This window comes from Pristiophorus japonicus, chromosome 23, assembly GCF_044704955.1.
Source record: "Pristiophorus japonicus isolate sPriJap1 chromosome 23, sPriJap1.hap1, whole genome shotgun sequence".
NCBI classification, from domain to species: Eukaryota; Metazoa; Chordata; class Chondrichthyes; family Pristiophoridae; genus Pristiophorus; species Pristiophorus japonicus.
The window spans coordinates 20,895,101-20,907,175 of NC_091999.1; the positions used below are offsets into that span (position 1 = coordinate 20,895,101).

The 12,075-nt window shown below is 45.0% G+C and overlaps 1 protein-coding gene and 1 non-coding gene across 2 annotated transcripts in view; both read left to right on the forward strand.

Moving 5' to 3' along the window:
• LOC139235426 (probable G-protein coupled receptor 139) overlaps positions 1-12,075 on the forward strand; it is a 62,549-nt gene that overhangs the window by 23,671 nt on the left and 26,803 nt on the right. The window lies entirely within an intron of this gene.
• trnas-aga (transfer RNA serine (anticodon AGA)) lies at positions 11,469-11,550 on the forward strand. The gene has a single exon. It is a non-coding gene; the product is annotated as a tRNA-Ser (tRNA).

Consider the following 12,075-nt stretch of genomic DNA (forward strand, 5'->3'; position numbering starts at 1 on the left):
TACCAAAATTCTCTGGGCTCTGGGGAGGTACCAGCGGATTGGAAAGCAGCAAATGTAACGCCTCTGTTTAAGAAAGGGGGCAGAGAAAAGGCAGGTAACTATAGGCCGGTTAATTTAACATCTGTAGTGGGGAAAATGCTTGAAGCTATCATTAAGGAAGAAATAGCGGGACATCTAGACAGGAATAGTGCAATCAAGCAGATGCAACATGGATTCATGAAGGGGAAATCATGTTTAACTAATCTTCTATAATTATTTGGGGATATAACGGGCATGGTGGATAGAGGTGTACCGATGGATGTGGTATATTTAGATTTCCAAAAGGATAAGGTGCCACACAAAAGGTGACTGCAGAAGATAGAGGTACACGGAGTCAGAGGAAATGTATTCGCATGGATCAAGAATTGGCTGGCGAACAGAAAGCAGAGAGTCGGGATAAATGGGTCCTTTTCGGGTTGGAAATCGGTGGTTAGTGGTGTGCCACATGGATCGGTGCTGGGATCACAACTGTTTACAATATACATAGATGGCCTGGAAGAGTGGACAGAGTGTAGTGTAACAAAATTTGCAGATGACACAAAGATTAGTGGGAAAGCGGGTTGTGTAGACGACACAGAGAGGCTGCAAAGAGATTTAGATAGGTTTCGCGAATGGACTAAGGTTTGGCAGATGGAATACAATGTCGGAAAATGTGAGGTCATCCATCTTGGGAAAAAAAACAGTAAAAGGGAATATTATTTGAATGGGGAGAAATTACAACATGCTACGGTGCAAAGGGACCTGGGGGTCCATGTGCATGAATCCCCAAAAAGTTAGTTTGCAGGTGCAGCAGGTAATCAGGAAGGCGAATGGAATGTTGGCCTTCATTGCGAGAGGGATGGAGTACAAAAGCAGGGAGGTCATGCTGCAACTGTATCGAGTATTGGTGAGGCCGTACCAGGAGTACAGCGTGCAGTTTTGGTCACCTTACTTAAGGAAGGATATACTAGCTTTGGAGGGGGTACAGAGACGATTCACTCGGCTGATTCCAGAGATGAGGGGTTTACCTTATGATGATAGATTGAGTAGACTCGGTCTTTACTCGTTGGAGTTCAGAAGGATGAGGGATGATCTTATATAAACATTTAAAATCATGAAAGGGATAGACAAGATAGAGGCAGAGAGGTTGTTCCACTGGTCGGGGAGACGAGAACTAGGGGGCACAGCCTCAAAATACCGGGGAGCCAATTTAAAACCGAGTTGAGAAGGAATTGTTTCTCACAGAGGTTTGTGAATCTGTGGAAGTCTTTGCCCAAGGAAGCAGTTGAGGCTAGCTCATTGAATGTATTCAAATCACAGATAGATAGATTTTTAACCAATGAGGGAATTAAGAGTTATGGGGAGCGGACGGGTAAGTGGAGCTGAGTCCACGGCCAGATCAGCCATGATCTTGTTGAATGGCGGAGCAGGCTCGAGGGGCTAGATGGTCTACTCCTGTTCCTAATTCTTATGTTCTTATGTTCTTATCAAACACTCCCAGAACAGATACAGCGTGAGTTGGAGACAGAGTAAAGTTTCCTCTTCACTGTCTCATTAACCATTCCCTGGGCAGGTACAACCAAGCTCATGGTCTACAGGGCTATCGTAATACCCGCCCTCCTGTATGTCTCAGAGGCATGGACAATGTACAGTAGACACTTTTTCTCGCTGGAGATATATCACCAACAATGTCCCTGCAAAATCCTACAAATCACCTGGCAGTACAGGCACACCAACATCAGCGTCCTAGACCAGGCTAACGTCCCCAACATTGAAGCACTGACCACACTCGATTAGCTCCGCTACGCAGACCACATAGTTCGCATGCCAGACACGAGACTCCCAAAGCAAGTGGTCGATGCGGAACTTCTTCACGGAAAATGAGCCAAAGGTGGGCAGCGGATACGTTACAAGGACACCCTCAAAGCCTCCCTGATAAAGTGTGAGATCACCACTGATATCCCTGGCCAGGGAGTCCCTGGCCAAAGACCACCCTAAGTGAAGGAAGTGTATCCGGGAGTTTAATCGCCAAGAGCATGCAGAAAACAAGTGCAAGCAGAGGAAAGAGCGTGCTGCAAATCGGTCCCACCCACCCCTTCCTTCAACAACTATCTGTCCCACCTGCGACAGAGTCTGTGGCTCTCGTATTAGACTGTTCAGCCCCAATTAACTCACTTCAGGTGTGGAAGCAAGTCTTCATCGATTCTGAGGGACTGCCTATGATGATGATGATGATAACACAGGTTAGATGCAGAGTAAAACTCCCTCTATAATGTCTCACCAGACATTCCCAGGCAGATACAGCTTTGTTTATTGAAGGTTAGATCTCCCTCTTGCCTGTCCCAAACACTCCCAGGGTATGTACAACATTGGTTAGATACAGAGTTAATCTCCCTCTACACTGTCCCATCAAACACTCACACAATAGGCACAGCAGGGGTTAGTCAGAGAGTAAAGCTCCCCATGGACTGATCCATCAAATACTCGCATCGCAGTTACGTCATGAATTAGATAGAGAGTACAACTCTTGCAACACTGCCCCATCAAACACTCCCAGCGCAGCTATAGCACGGGTTACTTACAATGTAAAGCTCCCCCAACACTATCCATCAAACACACCCAGGGGAGGAACAACACGGTTTAGATACTGAGTAAAGCTCACCCTACACTCTCCTATCAAACACTCCGTGGAAAGATGCAACACGGAGTAGATGGAGAGAAAAGCTTGCTCTACACTATCCAATCAAGAACTGCCAGGGCAGGTACAGCACGGGTTAGACAGAAATGTTTAGGCTGGGTTTTCCAGAACTTGGGGCCTTGGCAACAGAAGGCACAGCCACCAAAGCCATCAATGGTTGAACAATTATAATCAGGAATGCTCAGGAAGACAGATATCTCATGGGTGGGCGGGGGGGGGGGGGCGGTGTGGTGCTGGTTGGGGCTGGAGCAGTTTACAGAGCTAGGGAGGGGCGAGGCCATGGAGAGTTTTGAAAATGTATTAGAATTTTGAAAGCAAGGCGTTGCTGAACGAGAAGCCAATATAGTTCAGCGAGCACAGGGCTGATGGGTGAGCTGGACTTGGTGAGAGTTAGGGCATGGGCAACCGAATTTTGGATCAACTCAAGTTTATGCAGGTGAGAATGTGGCAGGAATGCGTTGGAATAGTCAAGTCCAGAAGTAACAAAGGCAGGGATGAGCTGAGGCAACGGCGATGTTACAGAGGTGGAAATATGTATTCATAATTATGCTGTGGATATGTGGTCAAAAACATACTTCAGGGTTAAGTATGGCACCAAGGTTGCAAACAGTCCGGTTCAGGCACAGACACAAGTTGGGGAGAGGGATTGAGTCGGTGGCTAGAGAGCTGAGTTTGTGGCAATGACAATTACAAATATCAGAATATTTCACAGGCTATCACGTGCAAAATGTGTGGATGCATTTTAAAATTCAATCGGTTGAAAAACCAGGTTACAGAAAGTTACGGATTTCAAATCTTATGCAAGACAGTTCAATAAAGGGGCGGTTCAAAGGATTTCAGCTGAGTTTAAACTGCAGTTCAGTCTATTACAACGACAACTCGTGTACTCAAACGGAACAAGTTTGGGGTTTGATATAATAGAAGGTGAACTAGGTGAGAAGTGATGTAAGTTAGATTCAGAAAAAGCACTAAAATGGAACAGTCGGTAACAGAACATCAATTAGTCTCCTCTGATCATGGAGCAATCAAAAAGTCGACACACGGTTTTTGAAACGAAGATAATTTGTTCAACATTTATACAAGATATTAATCTCCAGCCCATATATAGGGGTTATTAAGATAATCGGAAACAAACAAGAGCAGCCAGAATGAACATGGTTCAGTGCCCAAAGCAATCCCAGTAAATCCTGTTCCATTTACAAATGCAGCTTTTCTCCTCAGACCATTTAAAACTAAGATGAGGAGGAATTTCTTTTCTCAGAGGGTTGTAATCTGTGGAATTCTCTGCCCCAGAGAGCTGTGGAGGCTGGGTCATTGAATATATTTAAGGCTGAGGTAGACAGGTTTAACAGAGTTGTTCACAATCAGGAAGGCTTTAGATTGAGTCAGGGAACAGAGTAGTTCTGCTCACACAATCAAAGAATGGTTACAGCACGAAAGGCCATTCGGCTCGTCGAGCCCTTGCGGGCTCCCAACTAGTCTCACTGCCCCGCCCTTTCCCACCGGTCCTGCAAATGTTTTCTTTCAGATACTTATCCAATTCCCTTTTTAAAGCTGTGATTGAGTCTGCCTCCACCACCCTTTCAGGCGGTGCATTCCAGATCCTAACGACTCACTGCATAAAATAGATTTTTCTTCCATTGTCTTTGGTTCTTCTTCTCATCCACTTTAAATCCGTCTCCTCTGGTTCTCGACCCCTCCACCAATGGGAACAGTATCTCTCAATCTACTCTGTCCAGACCCCTCATGATTTTGAACACCTCGATCAATTCTCCTCGCAACCTTCTCTGCTCCAAGGAGAACAACCCCAGCTTCTCCAGTCAATCCACGGAACTGAAGTCCCTATTCTCGTGAATCATTCTTGTCAATCTTTTCTGCACCCTCTCTAAGGCCATCACATCCGAATCTGCGGTGCCCAGAATTGGACACAATGATCCATTTGAGACCGAACCAGTGTTTTACAAAGGATCATCATAACCTCCTTGCTTTTGTACTCTGTGATGCCCAGGATCCTGCAAGCTTTTTTAACTGCTTTCCCAACCTGTCCTGCCACCTTCACCGATTTGTCCACATATACCCGCAGGTCTCACTGTTCATGCATCCCCTTTAGGATTGTACCCATTCGTTTATATTGTCTCTCCTTGTTCATTTAATCATGCTTTTCTAATTTTATTTCTTAACTCTGATTCACGGCCTCATTTTATTTCTTCCTCCGAACCCCACAACTTAATCTGGCAGCGTAATGTTGGCGAGTGGTGATTGATTGCCCTGGGAACCAACAGGAAGAGATGTCAGAGGCCGGAGGGCAGAGGGTGCAGCGTGTTCTGCAACAAATCACGGTGCTTGAGGGGTGGATCCTGAGTCGGCCCATCGGGTGAGTATGTTTCAACATCTGTTAAACAATTTATCTTTAAAAGTTAAATTGAGATTTCCTTTGTCAACAAAACAGTTTAACATCTGTCAGTATTTTATTTCCATTTATGAGTTCCTATTATGAGTTTCAGACACTTCAGTTCCAAGTGTACCAGGTATTTAAAGGTCATTCATTCCCTCTTTTCATGTCGCTGTTAGTTAAAGGGAAAGAGATTGATTTCCTCTCATTATGCATTTGCAGTAGTAAAAGTAACATCCTTCCTGTTGGTAGTGATTTACATTCTGTGCTGGGCGAGATGACTGGTGGCATCAACCTTTAAAATACACATTCTCGTGTTCAAATCTCTCCAGGTTCTCACCCATCCCTATCTCTGTAACCTTCTCCAGCCCACCAATCCTCTTAACAGTTTGTTTTCTTTGGAACAGAGGAGGCTGAGGGCAGACGTTAATGAGGTGTAGAAAATTATGAGGGACCTAGATAGAGTGGATAGGAAGGACCTATTTCCCTTCGCAGAGGGGTCAGCAACTAGCTGAACCTTTTAGCCAGTATGTAGCAAGCCCAGCAAGAGAGGGGGAAGTTCTGGACTTTGTATTAGGGATTGAAGCTGGGCAGGTGGAAGGGGTATCAGTGGGAGAGCATTGGTGCTATTGATCGTAATTCTCTTAGATTTAGGGTAGTTATGGAAAAGGACAAAGATAGACCAGGAATAAAAGTTCTCAATTGGGGGAAAGCCAATTTTACTGAACTGAGATGTGGTTTAGCCAAAGTGGACTGGAAACAGCTACTTGAAATGGTGAGAGATTGGGAAATGTTGGTGTTCAGAGGGACCTTGGTGTCCTTGTACACGAATCACTGAAAGTTAACATGCAGGCACAGCAAGCAATTAAGAAAACAAATGGTATGTCGGCCTTTATTACAAGAGGAGTTGAGGATAATAGTAAACATAAGAACAGGAACATAAGAAATAGGAACTGGAGTGGGCCATACGGCCCCTCGAGCCTGCTCCGCCATTCAATGAGATCATGGCTGATCTGATCATAACTCAGCTCCACTTACCCGCGAGCACTCCATAACCCCTTATCCCCTTATCATTTAAAAAACTATTTCTGTCTCAAGTTTATTCAATATCCCAGCTTCCACAGTTCTCTGAGGCAGCGAGTTCGACAGGTTTACAACCGTCTGAGAGAAGAAATTCCTCCTCATCTGTTTTAAATGGGCAGCCCCTTCTTCTAAGATCATGCCCTCTAGTTCCAGTCTCCCCCCATCTTATACGTTTCGATAAGATCACCTCTCATTCTTCTGAATCCCAATGAGTAGAGGCCAAAACTACTCAACCTTTCCTCATAATTCAACCTGCTGATCCCTTATATCAACCTAGTGAACCTTCTCTGAACTGCCTCCAAAGCAATTATATTCTTTCCTAAATATGGAAACCAAAACTGCATTCAGTATTCCAGGTGTGGCCTCACCAAAACCTTCTATAGCTGCAGCAAGACTTCCCCGCTTTTATACTCCATCCCCTTTGCAAAAAAGGTCAAAAAACAATTGGCCTTCCTGATCACTTGCTGTACCTGCATACTATCCTTTAGTGTTTCATGCACAAGTAACCCCAGGGCCTGCTGTTTTGCGGCACATTGCAATCTTTCTCCATTTAAATAATAACTTGCTCCGAGACATCTTACTGCAATTATATAGGACCCTGCTGAGACGACACCTGGAGTATTGTGTACAGTTATGATTGCTTACCTAAGGAAGGATGTACTTACCATTGAGGATGGCAACGAAGGTTCGCCAGACTGATACCTGGGATGGAGGGATTGTCCTGTGAGGAGAGATTGAGTAGACTAGGCCTATATTCTGTACAGGGTAGAAGAATGAGAGGTGATCTCATTTTAAAACATAAAAATTCTTACAGGGTTTGACAGTATAGATCAGGGGTGTCAAACATACGGCCCGCGGGCCGAACACGGTCCCGCAAGCCTCTTCCTCCGGCCCACCACGTGTTTTAATTTATATGAACCCTCCCCTCCCCCCCGCCCCGATCTTTTGCTTGCTGACTGGAACACAACTTGAATTTGACGGCCGTCACGGAACAGGAGGAGGGTGGCGGAGGCACGGGAAAGGTCAGTCGGTGTCCACGGGGAGCAATTCTGGGACAACGAGGGCACTCACATGGACTGTCAATGGGAGATAAGTTTTGAGTGAGGCAGTGAGTAGATAAACACCAAGAGAGAGGGGGAGGAGTGTCGCTGGAACTCCAGGTGATGTAACAGATGATGGGGGTTAGTGCAGGGTAGGTAGTGAGGGGGTTGTGTTCTTGCACTTCTCCCCCCTCCTCAGCCCCAGTGAGGCGCTGATTTTAAAATTCTCAGCTTCCTGTTCAAACCCCTCGATGGCCCCGCCCCTCCCTATCTCTGTAACCTCCTCCAGCCCCTACAACTTTCCCTCTCTCTGTAACCTTCTCCAGTCCCGACACCCCTCCCTATCTCTGTAACCTCCTCCAGCCCCTACAACTTTCCCTCTCTCTGTAACCTTCTCCAGTCCCGACACCCCTCCCTATCTCTGTAACCTCCTCCAGCCCCTACTACCTCCCTATCTCTGTAACCTCCTCCAGTCCCTACAACCCTACCTATCTCTGTAACCTCCTCCAGACCCTACACCCGTCCCTATCTCTGTAACATCCTCCAGCCCTACACCCCTCCCTATCTCTCTAACCTCCTTGAGCCCCTACACCTCTCCCTATCTTTGTAACCTCCTCCAGCCCTACACCTTTCCCTATCTATGTAACCTCCTCCAGCCCTACACCCCTCCCTCTCTCTCTAACCTCTTCGAGCCCCTCCACCTCTCCCGATCTCGCTAACGTTGTTAGGGTTAACTTAACCCACCACTAGGATTCTGTTAGCCTTAAAGTAAATGCAGGTTTTATTAATACAAGCCGGCAGGGAAGCTATCCTTGAAGGAATGCTCGAAGATAGAGCCAGAGACATATTACTTTATACAGTTTCAGATTATAGCATTAAGTAAATACGTAAGTTCGAATTAATACATGCTGATTGATTAATACATGATTGGAACAGCGCTTCCTCCAATCTGGCTTCTATATGCCTTAATTGGCAATTCCAAATACATGTTGTTATGATTCTTTTTAATTAACTCTTATCTTGCTATACAATTCAAATTCTATGTTATCTGTGTCTGTGCCCAGCTCCCAAGGCCTTTGGTCTATGAATTGGAACATCTGCTCCTCTGTGGAAGGCATCCCACACATGGTTCCCACAGTCTAAAAAAAGGCTGTGGGATCCATTTTAAAAACCTCTTAACTCCATTTTAAAACATCGCAATTGTTATTATTAATTGTAATTTCAATTTGTAATCTGCCCTTTCAGTCCCTCCTGTTGATCCCTGATTATTTCTAAATAATCAGCTGACCACATATATGTTCTGAGCCATCTGCTGGAAATGGTGATATCAAGTCCATATTCCTGGGATCGCTCGTAGTTCCATCTTTTGCGGAATCTTTACACACTACCCCTGACCATTCCCCTGGGATATTGGCACGCCATTTATATTTCTTTTTGTACATACAGTGCATAAGCTCGGGGGTCTTGGTTGTTTCCCTAACGCGTTACAAAATCATTCGCCTCCCTATCATGCCTACATTACATAATTAACAAGGCTGTTTGATGTTCGGCTAGAACCACGTGGTTGTATATCTCTCTGATCTGACACATCAGATATAGTTGGATCACGATACATGTCCCTTCCAGTACCATTATTATCTCAATTAAATGCCACATCAATTTGAGGACTGCGTAGGCTTCAGGTGACCAGACCTTAAAAGTATCCCACCATGAACAACAATCTTCCTTTCCCTGCCTTATCCTAACCTGATTCCTCTGTCTCCCGCCTCGGTTTCGTTGATCAGGCGATAGGATTGGGACACTCACGACTCAGATCAGGTGTTCATGCCGTTTTGTTTTGTTTGATTAACCCTCTTTGGATCTAGCAAAGGCTTTCTGCGTTCTTGGTTACGGGCCTTGGCCAACCTCTTCTTCCTGCATCTCTTGTATCTGCCTGTGCAGTCTCCCAGGAGCATCAACACCACTATCAGCTGCACTAGGACTAACACATGGGATATAATTCGAATCCCTATCTTGTAACTTTACTCGGGTAAGCCTCGCCTGTCTTTGCACTTGTTACATAACATCACCAACCAACTCAAGGCTATTACTATCTTTACTGCCACTAGGGTATGGGAAAGGATCCTTATCCAGGGATGTATAATCTCAAGTACCAAGGCGGGTTTTTCAGGTTATCCTTTATTTCACTGTCCAGTTCTTCAGCTTTCTCCTTCAGCTCTTAATATATTTTAATGTTATTTCTTGAGCTCAGTTAAATCTTCAAGTAACAGGTGAATTGATTGTGCTTGCTCTTCCATGTAAACATCCATGCCTTGCTTAATCTCATCACTTATATTTCATGTCATTGTCTTCCTGGCATGTCATGTTTGCTCTTCCCACTGCCACCGACAGTCTTGGAGTAACGTAAGTTCCCAGGCTAGTTACCACACAATATTCTCCTCGCCCATGATAGGTGTAATGTGTGGGTTCGGTTCGGGCAGGGTTTATTCCCATGACACATCCTTCCGTAGTATTGTCAAACCCGCAGCTATCCTTGCTCCCGTCTCCCACTGGGTGAGGGCATATAGTTAGACTCCCTTCTCTCCGGCACATGGATAAAGATATTCCCCTTATATTTCCATTCTTTTTGATCTCATACTGGTCCATCGCGGATGCACTCTTCCCCTCGTATTATGTTTGTTTCCCCTCACATCCTCCTGTAACCGCATACACCCTTGTCATTCCTTTCAAAAAGGGCCACATTACAGCAAAAGTCTAAAGGGACAAAGTGTGTTAAAAAGACAAGCCTGAAGGCTCTGTGCCTCCATGTGAGGAATATTCGTAATAAGGTGGACGAATTAACTGCACAGGCACCAATTAATGAATATGATATAATTGGCACCACGGAGACATGGCTGTCCTAAGGCTGTGTCCCCTGGTTCTGGACTTCCCCAAAATCGGGAACAAGCTACCCGCATCTAACCTGTCCCGTCCCGCCAGAATCCTTATGTTTCTATGAAATCCCCTCTCATCCTTCTCAACTCCAATATATAAAAATCCAGTTGATCCAGTCTCTCCTCATATGATAGTCCGGCCATCCCGGGAATCAGTCTGGTGAACCTTCGCTGCACTCCCTCAATAGCAAGAACGTCCTTCCTCAGATTATGAGACCAAAACTGAACACAATATTCCATGTGAGGCCTCACCAAGGCCCTGTACAACTGCAGTAAGAATCTGTTGAATCTGCATTTTACTGTAACTCTATGACATTCTGAACCGATAAAGAAATGGAATCGTGAAATGTATCTGTGTCTCTCAGTCTCTGCCTCACTCTCTACCTCTGTCTCTTTAGAGATCTGTGCATGTGTTTGCGTGTTTGAGTCTTTGTGTCCCTCACGCTGCCTCTCTCTGACTCACTCTGTCTTTCCCTGTTTTTCTGTTTGTCTCGATCTCTCAATCTGCCCGTGTCTTTCTCACAGTGTCCAGTTCTGATCCAAAGGGATTATCTCAGTCTCTCCGTCTGACTGTCTCTCTCTTTCCCATCATTACTGTCTGTCTATGTCTCTGCCTGTCTGTTTCTCTTTGCCTGTCTCTGTTCGACCCTGTCTCTAACCTGTTGAGTATTTCCATCATTTTCTGTTTTTATCTCTGTCTCTCGCTCTCACCTCTCACTATCTCTCTCTTTCTCTCTTTGACGCTCCCTTTTTCCATGTCTTTGTCTTTGTCTCTGGCTTTCCTGTACTCTTTGCCTCCCTCTCTTTATGGAGCACACACACACACATATCTGTGTATGTGTGTGTTTGAGTCTTTGTTTCACTCAGTCTGCCTATCCCTCTCAGTCTCACACTTGCTCTCTCTCTATTTCTCTAGCTCGCTGTCTGTCTCTCCCTGTTCCTGTTTTTGTATCTGTCTCTCAATGTGTCTGTCTCTTTCTCATGGTGTCTAGTTCTTTTCACAGCTCGATTCCTGCTGTCTCAAAATCTACACCCGTCAGTACCTCGTTAGTATAGTCGTGAGTATCCCCACCTGTCATGCGGGAGGAAGCATTTTCGAAATGTAGAATTGTATTTCTGTTATTCGGTATAGATTCATATTAAAAGTTCCAGAGCAACATAGAAGAGTAAAAATACAGCAAGACGATATTGGCTCTTCCAGATTTTTAGGAAACGGAGACTTTTTCAGGACTCTGTGGTGTTCTGATGCAGAGAGATGGATGATTGAGTTATATCTTAGTAACATTTAAAAACACACAGACGCAGTAATCGTGGCCGAGTGGTTAAGGCGATGGACTAGATATCCATTGGAGTTTACCCGCGCAGGTTCGAATCCTGCCGACTACGGATTCCAGCATTTTTCATTCAATTTCAGACTTTAACCAGGTCCCTGCAAAACGGATCCTGAGTTGGATGGAATAACGTCCCACACCTTTCAACACTGACATGTTATTCTCATTTTCATTAATCTGCAATATTTACGATACATACGGATAGAAAAACGCAAAAATCAGCTAAATTAGCGACAGTGATTCAGCCTGTCTATCCCTCTATATGTCTAAGGCACTCTGTGTATGTCCATTGGTGCATCTATATTTTTGGTTATGTATGCGTGTGTGTCTCTGTGTCTGTCTATCTGTGTGTGTGTCTCTGTGTCTGTCTATCTGTGTATATGTCTCTGTGTATGCGCAACTGTCTGCGGATATCATCACCATGAATTTGGTATGTCCTGGAACTTTAAAAAAAGATTTGGGGAAAATAATACGGTTGTGACATTTGATATCGGCTTTGCTTCAGCGACAGCATTTTCGACTTCAAGTCCCACTCCTGAGACTTGAGCATATAATCTTGGTTGAGACTCAAGTGCAGTAC